A 13,761-nucleotide genomic window follows, 5' to 3' on the forward strand; every position below is an offset into this window, starting at 1 on the left:
GCATTTAAAAGCTCTGCCCACCCATCCCTCCCCAGATACATTTCTGACTTAGTCTTCAAGCGTCTTCCTATTATGATACTCCTCTCCTCCTATTGCAATAACCCCCTTCACATGAATATAGTAACATCCTTCATAGTAACATCCATTGCATTTTTTTTCCTTCACAGGGATGACGCTGTAACTCTGACAGAATGTCAGATGCCCCCAGGACCTTGCTTTCTTCACCCAGGCGTCAATGCCATCTGACCAGATGCTGGCTCCTTTCCTGGCTAGGGAAGTTGGGATCCACAGTGGTGAGTCTAAATCCTGGTCCAGTGCTTCACACATGTGTCTACTGTAGCATGGTAAAGACTTGGCTTTATTCTTCATTTTTGTCTTTTTTTCTTCTATTTCTCTGCCTTCTTCCAGCTTTTCTGAGTTTAGTTAAAGCCCCTGACTCTTGGATTACATTGACTTATTCTGAGCAGGGCTCTTGAATCCCATGACTCCAAGATTTCATCCAAACGGTGCACTGCTTTTATTGTTTGGTACAAAGAAACAGAACAAAGTCTCTTCCACAAACATTTTCAGAGACCACTGCTTCCTTCCAAGGCCATTTCTCTTCCTCAGTGTTTTCTAAGACCTATCCCTTCCCATCATCCTCCTCTAACTCTGCCTCCCTTTTTCCACCTTCAACTTTCCCTTCAGCTCCCTAGAATCCTTTGTTCTCCCCCCTTCAACACCTCTACCTCCTCTGTCATCCACCCCGCCAGGCCTTTCCTTTCTCATTCAGGCTCCTCGTCCTGTAGACACCTGATATTTAAGTCCCTTACCACTGTCGGGGCTGTGAGGAGCCCAGCGACCCCAGGAGCAAAAGCCTGCAGCTGAAAAAGCTAATTAGAAATAAGCTTCAAGTTTTCTTTACTCAGATGGGCTTTGGAGACACCAATGGCCACTTGGTCTCTCCTCTGTCACTCTTCCAAAATGTAGTCCACAGCCTCCATTGGATACGTATCGGGGCCAAGTACATCTTGAGGGTCTCCTCCACAAATACTGGGGAGACTGCTTCAGCTCTTACATTGAGCAGGTTACTTCAATTTGCCCCATCTGCCAGAAACACAATCCTTGTAAAAAGGTAAAAGTGAGGCAGGGATTAGAGTCAGCTCTTTTACATGAACCAGTGAGTTTTGAGTCTTTGCGTTTATATCTGAACCAGCTCTAAAATTTTTTAATTAAAATTTAAAGCTATAAGCTCTTTATTTGTGTCCATCTGTATGTGCATATATGTATGTTGTATTACACACGTGTAATATTTTCCTACCTCCAAATGGTATGACCACATTAAATTCTAAAGTCCCTTAAAGGAGCTCCTTCTGGATTGGATAAGAGATAAATAGGAGTTTATAGAATTTTAAATATTTCCGAAATTCCCAGAAACCGAGACAATTAAATCTCTAATATGTTTAATGTGGGGGAAAAAGTATTCTTATAAAAGTTTACCAATATGTTTTTAAAATTCAGGCTCACGAGGTAAATCTTTGGCAAACGAGGCTAGTTTAAATGTTGTTGGTTTAATAAATACAGTTATGCCTTTTGAGTTATCAGCCTTGTAAGAAGACATTTTTATTTTACTCAAGTATGTTCTTCCTAAACTCATTCAGGTTAAGTTTACTTATTGCTTGATTATCTGGATATACCATTGCTATATTTTAACAATATGCTTGATATATGTTCATGGTATATCATGTCTCAGAACCATGATATTGTATCTGCCATGTTTTCCTCTAAAGATTATACTCATCCATTTTCATAAACTACATATAATATCCAGTCTTCTTTGAAAACAGGATTAATGATGCTAATTAAACATTAGCATGTTTTGCCTAAAACTGATTGAACTGACTTTTTCAGTGTCCCATAAAAATCAAATTTCTTTATCAATTGTATTATTTTTATAGTGAACTCTGCTCAGATCTTTCACCTTTGAAAATTATCAAAAATGAACTAACCATGGCTATTTTAAGTTTTCTGTCCTTCACAGGTGGTTTTATGTTCCTCTGATGCTTCCCGAAGAGCCCTTGCAAATCAGCTACCGACTGAGTGCTCTGTCTTCAACAAAAAAGGATTATCTTAGAGACCCGTGGAAGCGGACTATGCCAGCCAGGTACTCTTGGGTAAGGCTTCTGATGGCACTGCTTAAATAACTTTGGGACCACCCTGGTAGACTAAGTCAGGATTTCTAGAACTCTAGGGGAGAATATAGATTTATGGACGATTAATCCAAGATCAAATGGAACAAGAATTATTACATAGGACTGAATGAACTGATCATTCATGATTATGGGCTTTGTTTGAACAGTGCTGATGCTCTCGTGTTCTATCTTCTGGATGTAAGGATGCACTTTCTCTCTTCTCTCAAGCTATCTAGCACTCACAACAATTTAGTAGACTGTGCCCTTGTGAAACAGAAGGGAAACATTCCTCTTCTCTGCCCTGCCTCACCCTTCCAAATTCTGGGAAGTCTCGTGGAGTATTCCTGTTTTCGTGGCACTGTAGTTATTTGCATAGATTCAGTGAGAGCCCGTCCACCTTGTTAATAGGACATAATTGGAAGCACTGGTTAATCAAGGCTGGCTCTGCCTATAATGTCACAGTTGATAATGATGCTCGTTTCGTCAGATGTGACCAGACCCTTTTCAGCAATTAAAGTTGACATGATGGGCCAATGCTTACAAAGTCCCTCTTGGGAAAACTGGCCTGGCAACCAGCTTGATAGGGTTCCCAGCCTTATAGGTGAGCAAGGAAGGTCACTTCCTGGCAGACTCAGGAATCCTAGGCTATTTTGAGGACCTCAGGAAGAGAGGAATGCCCACCAAATCACTAGGTACTGCAGGTGGAAAATGATGGTGAAGTTTTGGCTTGGCTTCCTAGTCTCGAGAGGCTCTGAAAAGTCCAATCTGAGATTCTTTCTGAAAGCGTCCAGAGAAGCCAGTATAAGACCTACGTGGTACCACGTCGTTCTTGCTGCATCTATGTAAATAACCAGGCCACCTCCAGTGAGACCAGCCTTATTTTGTGACCAAGAGAAATCTTTCTTTGAGATTGTCTTTGATCAAGAGGGGAAAGGGACTGTAGAGAGCCTTTGGTGTTTCAATGGGAAACTATAGCATGCTCTTTTGGATTACCGGATTCTGACCCTATTCATTGCCTTTGAGCTATTTTGCACCTCTGTAAACTGCAGGTAGCTGATTGATATGCAAACTCTATCTCGTCTTATAGACACTTAATTAGCTTCTTTTCCCACTGTAGATAAACTAGTGGTGATACCTACTTATAAATCAGATTTGAATCTTTTACTTTAGAGAGATTGTCAGCCCTTACCAAATTTTCAATTCTTGCAGATTCCTTCAATAGCTGGCTGTAACTTTTCACACTAACCTGTACAACTTTTCTCCCTTTTTCCTGACTTCAAGTCACTGAGAACCAAAACACGATTTCCCAGATCCTTATTCGGACCCTAGGTTGCTTTGTCACTGGCCTTTTCCCCCAGGATCTGAATAAACACTACAGCAGTCCATGCGTGAACCTGGTTGCCCTCCGGACAAGCTGCTGTCTGGGTCACTAAGAAAGTCTGGTGAAATGCTCAGGTCGTGTATCCCCTGATAAGGGAGATAACCCGAGCTCTGAGTAACATAATTAAGATCACGATACGACTCAGGGAGCAGTGCTGCACAATGAAACGATTTCATCCACTGACCTCCTGAATTTCACTAGATTGGATACTCTTAGCGTTTGACTTCTGGCTCTTTAATACATTCCTTTATGCTAACATTTATCTTTTTTTTTAATTTTAGGCATCCCGTTTAAGAACACTGAAACAACTGACCTCTGCCTGCACTCCAAACAGATGATTCAATTGGTCTTCTAGGGACATCACTGAGAATATGGTGGCCCTGAGGTCTATCTCACTCAGCCATCCGCTGTTTGAGTTATTCCTTATCCTTGAATTGTCCATGAAGAGTCTCTCTGAGCCCACCTTGAACAAAGAGAGGGACTGACAAGGCTGAGGCAACTTTATGCTTCATATAAGTTTAGGCTGCTTTGCTGAGAACCACTAGGTCCCAACTCTGCAAACTTTCTGCATTTTTGCTTGTTTACTTCAACTGAGACCAGAATCCCAAGTCCTTGTGCCTGAGGACACAACTTTCCTGCCTCAACTTTTCTACTAGTACAACACTGGATGCAGTTCATTATGTTTCAAGGCACCTTCCGCACACCAGCTGTTAGCATGGCATCCTTCTGCTTTGCACAGGCACCTATCCCCGGGTCTCTGCTTACAGAAACTTTGCTTGTCCCCCCGCTCCACCACTCCCCCCCCCACCTGCCTGACACTGCTCTGGCTCAGGCTTCGAATTTCTCTCTGCAATAGTCTCATTCAATAATACCTCTCCTTACTCGGGTCCAGACTTAACTTTTTTTTTTTTCTTGACAATTTCTTCGGCAAAAGATATCATTCAGGATTTGATTTTTGGAAAGTAAAATACAACAAGTAGTCAGGAAATTTGAACACTTGATTAAATAGGATCGTGGATTACTGAGAAATAATAGTTGGTTACCTAATTAGCCAAAATGAAGATATAAATTTAAAAGTAGGCATAGAAGGGACGTGACTATAAAGAACTCCAGTTCTTTTTAAGTGAAAAGACTTTGTTCTCTCGAGTAATTAAAGATATGATAAAGTCAACCCAAAGTATAGGAAATGAGTCTAATAAGACCCTGAATAGTTGTTTTCTAGGCAGATTATAAAGGTAAAGAAAAATATTTTTTACAAGCACTTATTAAGAAAACACCAGTAATCCAAGAAAAAAAATGTCATTTTAATAGAAAGAAAACCAAATGCTAGTTTTGGAACAGCATATTTGGTACTAACACTCTTATTAAAAATCTTATATTTAAATTAAAAAAAAGAAATGGAAAAAAAGATTCATAAAAACAATCTTATAAATAAGCCCATCAGCCTTAGCCAGCTGTGACTCTAAGAAATACAATTCCTTTTCCATGAACTATCTACAACTTTCTCTATCCAGACGAGTTTGTCATACACTTGTCTCTCATATTAGACAAGTTATTTAGTTATTTTACTTTGGAACAAAGCTACTCTTGTTTTTCTTAACAAAATACCCCCTGCACACTTCATGTGCAAAGTTGCTCCTCTCTGCTACTATCACTCCTGTTAGAGTCTCATTCACATATACTGATTCTAAGTTTTCACCACAGCCACTTCTACTGCATATAGAAAACCAGGAGACGGTGTAAGAGAAGAGTTATTCCCAGGGAGTGTGTTAAAGCCGCGAGGCAGATCTTATCAGAACTACTGCAGTAGAGGAGAGAGACTTTCGTATCCCATTCCCATGCAGCACAGACAGCTGGAGATCTCAGCCAAGGAGCCAGTGAGGGGGTGAGTGGATAGGAAATTACTAAGAGGAACTTGGTTAGATACCAAAGTAGGGGGATTCCTGCTAAACTGGCTTCACAGGATTCTTACTAAAAGCAGGTGCCAAGGACTTAGATATCTAGGGCAGGGTATGAGGAGCTTGATCAGATATCAAGGATGATCCCATATGAAGGGGGGCAAGTGTCAATTAACTAGCTTAGGATTCATTGCTAAAGTGCGGGCTCAGCGGGCCAAGGTCGAGCCTAGTCTAGAAGAAGGCTCACAGGAGCCTAACTAAAGTTTGGTCAAGGAAGGAGTATCTGATAGTAAATAACTGTAAACTGTCTTTCATACACCAGTATTTTCTAGCAGACTAGCAAAGTTTATAAATATACATCTCAACATCTCATAATTTTTATAATCATAAGCGTTCCTTATAGGTACAGCTTCTCAATGTGGCAAAAATGAACATGTGCATTAACAGACCCAAATAGATAGCCTCTCTGTATTAGAGAAAAGTAAAAGTCCAAAAGTATATAAAATGAAATTGTATTCAGCAATTAATGCTTCAATTTTTTCTCTTACTTAGATAGGATTTAGGTGTCTAATGAATATTCATAAATTAAGTCAATTTAGCATCAGTCCAAGGTTTTAAGCTACCAATTCATTTTGAACACTGTCTTTAAGCTGACATCCTGCAAAATATAATTACTTTGAAATAAAGTTTGTCCAAATAATGACTTAATTTGACTAATACAAATGTACATTTTTATAATCTTAAAATATAGTAACTGAAATGATAGTATATTAAATCAACCAAACTTTATAAATTGAGGAAAAACATGCTTGCATAAAATAAAAATATATGTTTCTATTACATTTAATGCTGACAACTCAGAAGATATAGCTGTTTTTATTAAACCAATAATATTAAATTAGTCTCATTTGCTAGAGTTACCTAAATTATGTAAACTTGAATTCTTAGAACATTTGAATTACTGCCTATAAAAATGTATTTTGAGCACATTGAAAGTATTAGAAATCTAATTTTTTCAATATCTGGGAATTTTTAGGAATAGTCCTTTATTTGCATATGCCTTTAGCTAACTCTAAGTCAATTAGAATAAAACTCTTTAAAAATTTTCTTATAATCTAATTTAGTAATACCATCTGGAAGTAGGAAAATATTACATATCTATAGACACATAAACATACATAAAAACCTAGAAAACTTATAGCTTCTATTCCAAAATTTTAGCCCATACATCAGGGGTAAACCCAAAAATACAAAACTCATTTTTCATATAAAAAGAGCTCTTCTCTAATGGGTACAAATTCTTAGTTGATTTGAGTTCAAAATTGGGGGGAAATGAACAAACAAACAGAAAAGAGTAACAAACATGATTTTCTGTCATCTTTCATTCAAAAGAGAAAAATATCTATAAACCATTTAATTCACTTACAGAGAGAGCCAAATTATCTAACTACAAAACCAAAAAAAAAAAAAAAATCCATCACCAGAAATCAACTAAAGACTCAAAAAAAAAAAAAAAATCAAAATCAAATTCTTACCATGCTTCCAACAGACAAGAGTCTGGACATAGGACCAGGATCAGGACTCACCTTTAGACCCCTGGGTTGCCAGCCAGGAATGGAGCACAAAAGGCTCCAGATGGCCTTATTACCTGGCTGGAGCAGATGGGAATCTGGAGGCAAGGTGCCATCCTGAGGCAAACTGTCAAAGACAAAAACCAGACAAGTTAGGAGACCAAAATGAGGGAGACTATCACAATAGGAGTATCAACCCCAGTCTAAATATCTTCGGAGCACCTCTACTCTTATAGACGTTTGCAAATGAGGTGGTTTTACACCCTGGCTTTGCAAGCTGCAGAAATAAGCCTTATTTATCAAAACAGGAAATGGTTTTTCCCAAATATGGCTAGCTTGCGACCTTCGGAGAGCAGAGAGTTTTAATCTCCGTTAATCAACCATGAGCTAAAGAACAGGATGTGAAAGTGTCTTGTTTTGCCTTGTCAGCACATTCAGACCAAAGGGGAAAGTGCGTGGGGTTTTGTCACACGTGATCAAAGATCTTGCAGCCAAGAGCTTCGAGCGGAAGTAACAGCACGTGATCAAAGGTCTCGGAGCCAAGAGCTTCAAGTGGAAATAACAACACAGGAAATGAGACTTCTAGCCCCCCCTGAAGAGAGGCTAAATCCTTCCTCAGCCCAGTGGGCTCTTCTACATGGAATACACTTACTTTCCATGCCCCCCACCCCGCCACGCACACGCACCTCCTTACGTGTAGCCTCTCTTCCCCTCTTAACACTTCTATCCACATCTCTCCATTTCCAGATGCCAGCCCGCTCTATCACCCAATCCCTTCAAGGCTACTGCGATACCACCTAAATGGTTTCCTGCCTTCCTGACTTTTCTCCCACAATTCAGTTTCCAAGAAGCAGTCAAAGTGAAATGAGGTGAAAACTGATTTTTTACTACCCCGTTCAAAAGTTTTCAGTCTCTCCCTGTTACCTTTCCAAAGTGGTCTACACTGCATAGCACAATGTGCAAGCCTTTCACATTCTGGCTCACCTCTTCTTTTGCCAGCCCTGAGCAGACTCTACTCTCCAGCTCTGTTGAACACTTGCAGTTCCCAAACAGCCCATGCTCTTCTCCACGTCTAGACCCTTGTTTGTGTTTTCCTTTCTGCCTCCAGTGCCCTCTCTCCACCTGGCTACGTCCTTAAGGACATGCGGGCTAAGTCCTGCATGTATACATGAGGTTTAGATGACACATACTCCGGGCTCGCCCCTGGCCCCACCTGTTCTCTCAGCCTTCCCAAATCTGAATGGGCTGCAACTTCTCCATTCCACACTCTCTTCTTCCATAGTACTTACTGTACCATTTGGAAAAGCGCTCTTTGCCTGTCTCTGCAAATAAATGAGAAACTCCCTGAAAGTCAAGACTATGTGTTCTTTATTGATTTTTCATGGCAAGAGTGATGGGGGGGGGGGGTGGAGGGGTTGCGGTAGTGAGTGGGCATCATTCCCAGAAGTCAGTGCCTGATGTATCACAAACATAGAGCGAACCCTTGTGAGATTATTAAGTGGGTGAACTTACCGTGCGCCGTGACAGTTGGACAAGATGGTGGGATGATACAACATATCGCACAACCGTGTTGGGGAAACAAAACAAGCTTCTGTGAAGCAATTAGAAAAAGCTGAGGACTACATGGGGTAGAATATGAAATTGATTTATTTTTTTAAAAAATGTGTCACACTTTCACAAGACCTAATGAACGTGTGCACGCACCAACCAGCCGCCTTAGGGGTCTGGATGTGCGCTTATTTGGGAGTCGCCTCTCTTCACTCAAAAACGGGAAGGAATTCCTCTCTAGATCCTGCTTCCAGAAACAGTATCTGAGCAAGCTGCATTCTGAAATCCATTTCGCTCCCTTTTAGTTAAGCACCACGAATATCCTCCCGGCTTTCATGACTAGGGAACGCACTCCCCAGAATCAAATTTACAATTACAACGATCCTGGCACCACACAGTGCCCTGTGCATACACAAGACTTGATAACTTCTTGCTGAATCAGTGACCTGCAGAAGAGTTTCCCGACCCCCTCGGGAATGATTGTGATTTTCTTAATTTCCCTGATTTTCTTCTGCTGAAACATTCCGCTTGCAATACCGCTCATGATTATTCAGACCATAGTCAAAAGGAAAAAAAAAATCTTTACCCTGAGTAACCATATTCATAAACATGAGTTACGGAGTCTGAAACGTTTTCCAAAGGAGCGTGCTCTGAACCTGCAGAGCGGCACCACAGGTAAGCTGCCTTTTAAAGAAACTGCATCTCAGCAGAAGACATTCATGAGAATACGGAAGTCCTGAGGTTGAACCTGTCTGTCTTAATTTGGGCTCCCCCAGAAGCAGATCCTGACACAGGGTTTATTGCAAATAGACGTGGAATAAGATCCCAGGAAATATCAGTAAGGGGATGGAGAATGGGGACAGGCAAGAAGCAGCCGCCGAGAGAATATCCTTGTGGGAGACCGGGTCTCAGCCTCCAGGAGGCACGGTGGCACACTTCTCAGAGATCGTGGGAGGACTGAGAAATCTGGGATATGTCACGCACTAATTCCCATTGGACGAGAACGGCTCTGGGGATATCAATGCCGCAGCATCTCCAGCCCATCTGACATCAGGCCAAGCATGCTAGCTTGCCAGAGGAAGCCCTTAGAACACCACCGGTCCTTGTAGCCTGAGGCAGTTTCCCCAACCACCGAGTCCTCAGGAGACATGGGCGAGGAACACGGGCAGTGTCCGTAACCTACACTTTGTATAGTCAGGTTCTGAACCGCAAGATGCATTCGCAGAACTTAGACTCAGTCGCACGTCAGTTGAACGCAGCCAACTGCACCTGTAACAGGCTGTCTCAGCTCATACCCAGCAAAAAAGAATTAGGAATTTCTTTAGCTTCGTTACATTTCTGCAAGGTGCCATGCAGTAACTGGAATTCTAAACTCTTCTCCAAATTTTTCTGCCCTCCTTTTGTACCTAAGGGAGTCTAGCTCCCTCAAGCAAATTAAGCATGCTTATCCTCTCCCTGGAACCTTGATCCAACCCACCCTTTCAGAAGCGGATCCTATAGTGAGCAGTCCAGTGCGGGGGAATGTGTTAAGGAAGTACTCCCACAAGAAACCAGGAGGGGAGGAAAGGAAGCAGAGGAGGGAAGAGGAGGAATCCAAATCAGGCTGTGATTTCCATAAAGCCCCAGTCTGCAGCCTGATCTCGCAGAGAGCTCTGGAGTATAAGCTGCACTCCGGTGGTGGTCTTGTCTTAAGACGACAGAGGAGGGCCCTTGCATTCCTACAGTCACCCAGGATTAGCAACAGCCTGCCCTGAAGGAGTGTGAGGCCCCAGTGCCCAGGCACAGTCCTCTCCAGCAAACAGGAAGAGGCTAAGAGCCAGTAAAAGGGATCTGAGGGCACATTAAGTTCACTCCTCTGTCAGAGTCTTGCATTTTCTGGACAGTCACAATTTCTGGGGGAAAGAGAGTGGAATAAGCTAATCTCCTGTGGCTGCTTTGGTCCTAAGACCACAGGTGGTACCGACCCTCTCCTTTCTCAATCCCTCTTGTAGATTGCCCTTAAGCTTTGGTGGATACTTCTCACATTCATCTCTGAGGAGCCTGGGCCCCCAGTTGCATGTTTTATGAGACCATAGCACAGGAGTACCAAGAGATGCCCCAGTGGGCTTCCTGAGTGCCAAACGCTCACTGCCTGATCCCATTATACAGCAGCAACCCCTGCTTATGCCCCAGTAACTTCCCTCTTTCACCCTCTCCTGATGCTACAGTCCTGCTGAGTTTCAGCCCAAGATCCCACCTCTTCCATGAAGCCTTCCAGATGCTTGCAGACCTCAGAGCTTTCTTCTTCCCATGACTCGCAGAACTTACCTTAGGGCTCTCGTTTGGCCTGAATCACATTTCACGCCGTGATTCCTCATTACAGGGTCTTTATTGACTTGGGACAGTATCATTTGGTCGACTTCTGAGGGTAGGTCTTGTCTTTCCAGTGGGAACCTGAACAGTATTTACCGGCTACCTCCAGGGCCCAGCACGGACTGTGTGCATCCCGGGGCTTAGTGAGCACATGCTGAGTTCGCAGCTGAACAGCTCACAGTAGAGCACCTCAGCACCCTCGGACTGGACCCTGATTCTCTCATCAGCAGTCTTGCTTCCCAGAGTCCCCTGATTTATTTGGCTTTCAATGACACTCTCACTCAGTCCACACTCATCTTTCAAACAAGAACAAAGAAAGACAGTTTTGATAAATGTAACTCTTTCACATTTTGAGGCATATATTTTTAGATATTTTATTACAAATGACTCACAGATTGAGCCATAAATTCCCCCCTCGCGCCCCCCCCCCCCGCAGAGAAATCTTCTCTTTTGTGGTACTGTTTCGACCTTGGTGTTGACAAACGTAGTTTGTTTGGGGATAGTGAGTATTTGTGAAGAAGGCGTAGAAGACATTTTCAATAATCACATAAAAAAATCCATTTAACTTACACTCAACGCCTCTTTGGTGCCAGGAATTGCCCTAGGTACTTCATACAGACTGGATTGTCTAGAAATCTTTTTTTTCCCTCTTCTTTCTGTTGCAGTGTTTTGAAGCATGGCATAGCCTCTTGTGGAAGCTTAAAGAGAGAGGGAAAAACACAAGTCACATCGTTTTGCAATTAATTGCTTCTTCTGGGAAGGCTCTTCCTTGTAAATTGTGGTATTTATCTCGCTGTATTTATTATTCCTGATTGTTTCTGTTTTGTATACTGTACGCAGAAACAGAAAATGTATACAAAAATAGAACTAATCTTGACTATGTGACTCCAAGTATGTCATCTACTCCCCACAAGCAGTACTGGAATGAAATCAAGTATTTATATGACTAGTAATGAAAGGTAAGGTACATCTGAATGCTTGCTGTGGGCCAGGCACTCTGTACAGTACTTTATACACATCATCTCAGTCAATACTCATAGCAAGTTCCAGAGACAGGTGCTATTAGTTCTGTTTTATAGATACAGATATTAAGGCTCAGAGAGGCTGAGTCACTCCCCAAAGCTCACACAGCTAGTAAGTATAGGGGCTGAAATAACACTGCAGAGGGCAAAGAGCCCTGGTTCTCTACTTGGAGAGGACTTACTGAGGCCTATTCTCAGCCCTGATCTTGCCGGCCAAGGGACCAAAAGTAAATCACAAACACTTTAGGTTTCCATTTCTTCACTTACCGACTATAACCCCGGACTGTTATTCACACCTGTCCACCCATCCATTTGTCTGTCTTCGAATGTTTAACTTTCACTGCTTTTTATTTTGTTTATGAGTCACTGGAAGCTCTCAAAGAGCAGGAAGTAGGTCATGCTCATATTCATGCGTATAGCTCCTAGGCCACTGTTTCATATACTTAAATTGACTCGTTTAATCCTTAAAATACCATAATGAAGGTTTTATTTTTATCTGCACTTATTTCACACTTAAGAAGGTTACTAGACCCCAAAGACGATTATATTAAAGATGTCAGATGAGGGGCGCCTGGGTGGCTCGGTTGGTTAAGCGTCTGACTTCGGCTCAGGTCATGATCTCACGGTCTGTGAGTTCGAGCCCCGCGTCGGGCTCTGTGCTGACAGCTCAGAGCCTGGAGCCTGTTTCAGATTCTGTGTCTCCCTCTCTCTCTCTGCCCCTCCCCTGTTCATGCTCTGTCTCTCTCTGTCTCAAAAATAAATAAACGTTAAAAAAAATTAAAAAAAAAAGATGTCAGATGAAATGATGTCAGATGAATCATCTGGCTTAGAATCCATGTTCTTAAAATTACTACGGTATACAAGAAAGTAGTTTACTTCTTTTTAAATCCACGTCCAGTTCAGAGTAGGTTTTTAAATGGCTTTCATCTCCCCTTTCATTGGACTCTTTCACTCTTGTTTCTACTCTGTGATCTGTTTTTAGTTTTGTGTAATCAGAGATGTGATTTTCATGGCACTTGATTTGAAAAATCCCAGATGTTGGGGCACCTGGGTGGCTCATTGGTTAAACGCCCAACTCCCGGTTTCGGCTCAGGTCCTAATCTCATGTTTCGTGGGTTCAAGCCCCACGCCGGGCTCCACGCTGATGGTGTGGATGGAACCTGTCTGGGTTCTCTCTCTCTGCCCCTCTCCTGCCCACGCTCTCTGTCTCTGTCTCTCTTTCTCTCTCTCTCAAAATAGATAAACTTAAAAATTTTTTTAATTAAAAAAATAAAAATCACAGATATTAAATCTCATATATATATATTAATACTAATTTCTCGTTGATCTTTTTCTTAGGAGCAACATTGAAAGAAAAATGGCTTCCTCTAATTTTCAAGCTTTAAAGCCTTAACTGCGAAGGGTAGCAAAATTTGGCCACCGCAAAATATGCCACTTCAGCATATGGATTATTTCAGACTGAAGGCAATTAAGAAGGACCAGACCTCCCTCCCCCCAAAAGAAGAAGAAAAAAAGCTCTCTGCTTTTCTCCTATTTGCCTAAAAGCAAGACATAAAATTATAAAAGTGTCTCCTTTACCCTCTGTACCAGAAAGGACAAAAGTTAATCACCATAGACCATTTTAGTCCCTTCTCAGCCTGGAGGTGGCATGAGAGAAAACCACATGCCAGGCTGTGGTGACTAGCCTTTTTCTGCCATTAGTTTCCCTTAGAGTTGTTCTCACACAATTCGCTGGCCTGGAGACCCACAGTCCTTTCTTTTCCTTTATCTCGTCTCTTCGCTAAAAACACCTTTCCTTGCTAAGACCAGGTTCTAACC

The 13,761-nt window shown here is 42.0% G+C and overlaps 2 long non-coding RNA genes across 4 annotated transcripts in view; one reads left to right on the top strand and one right to left on the bottom strand.

The window, feature by feature from the left end:
* The first annotated feature begins 5 nt into the window (after positions 1 to 5).
* Positions 6 to 8,394, top strand: LOC106986583 (uncharacterized). The gene is made up of 3 exons (XR_008292574.1): positions 6 to 293; positions 2,021 to 2,153; positions 3,834 to 8,394. It is a non-coding gene; the product is annotated as an uncharacterized LOC106986583 (long non-coding RNA).
* Positions 8,395 to 11,353: 2,959 nt separating this feature from the next.
* The window catches only part of LOC113600575 (uncharacterized), a 238,784-nt gene continuing 236,376 nt past the window's right edge, over positions 11,354 to 13,761 (bottom strand). For all 3 annotated transcript variants that reach the window (XR_008292568.1, XR_003421621.2, XR_008292567.1), the window contains one exon: positions 11,354 to 11,619. This is a non-coding gene — a long non-coding RNA (uncharacterized LOC113600575). The remainder of the gene's footprint in view (positions 11,620 to 13,761) is intronic.

Source organism: Acinonyx jubatus, chromosome F2, assembly GCF_027475565.1.
Source record: "Acinonyx jubatus isolate Ajub_Pintada_27869175 chromosome F2, VMU_Ajub_asm_v1.0, whole genome shotgun sequence".
Lineage (NCBI taxonomy): Eukaryota > Metazoa > Chordata > Mammalia > Carnivora > Felidae > Acinonyx > Acinonyx jubatus.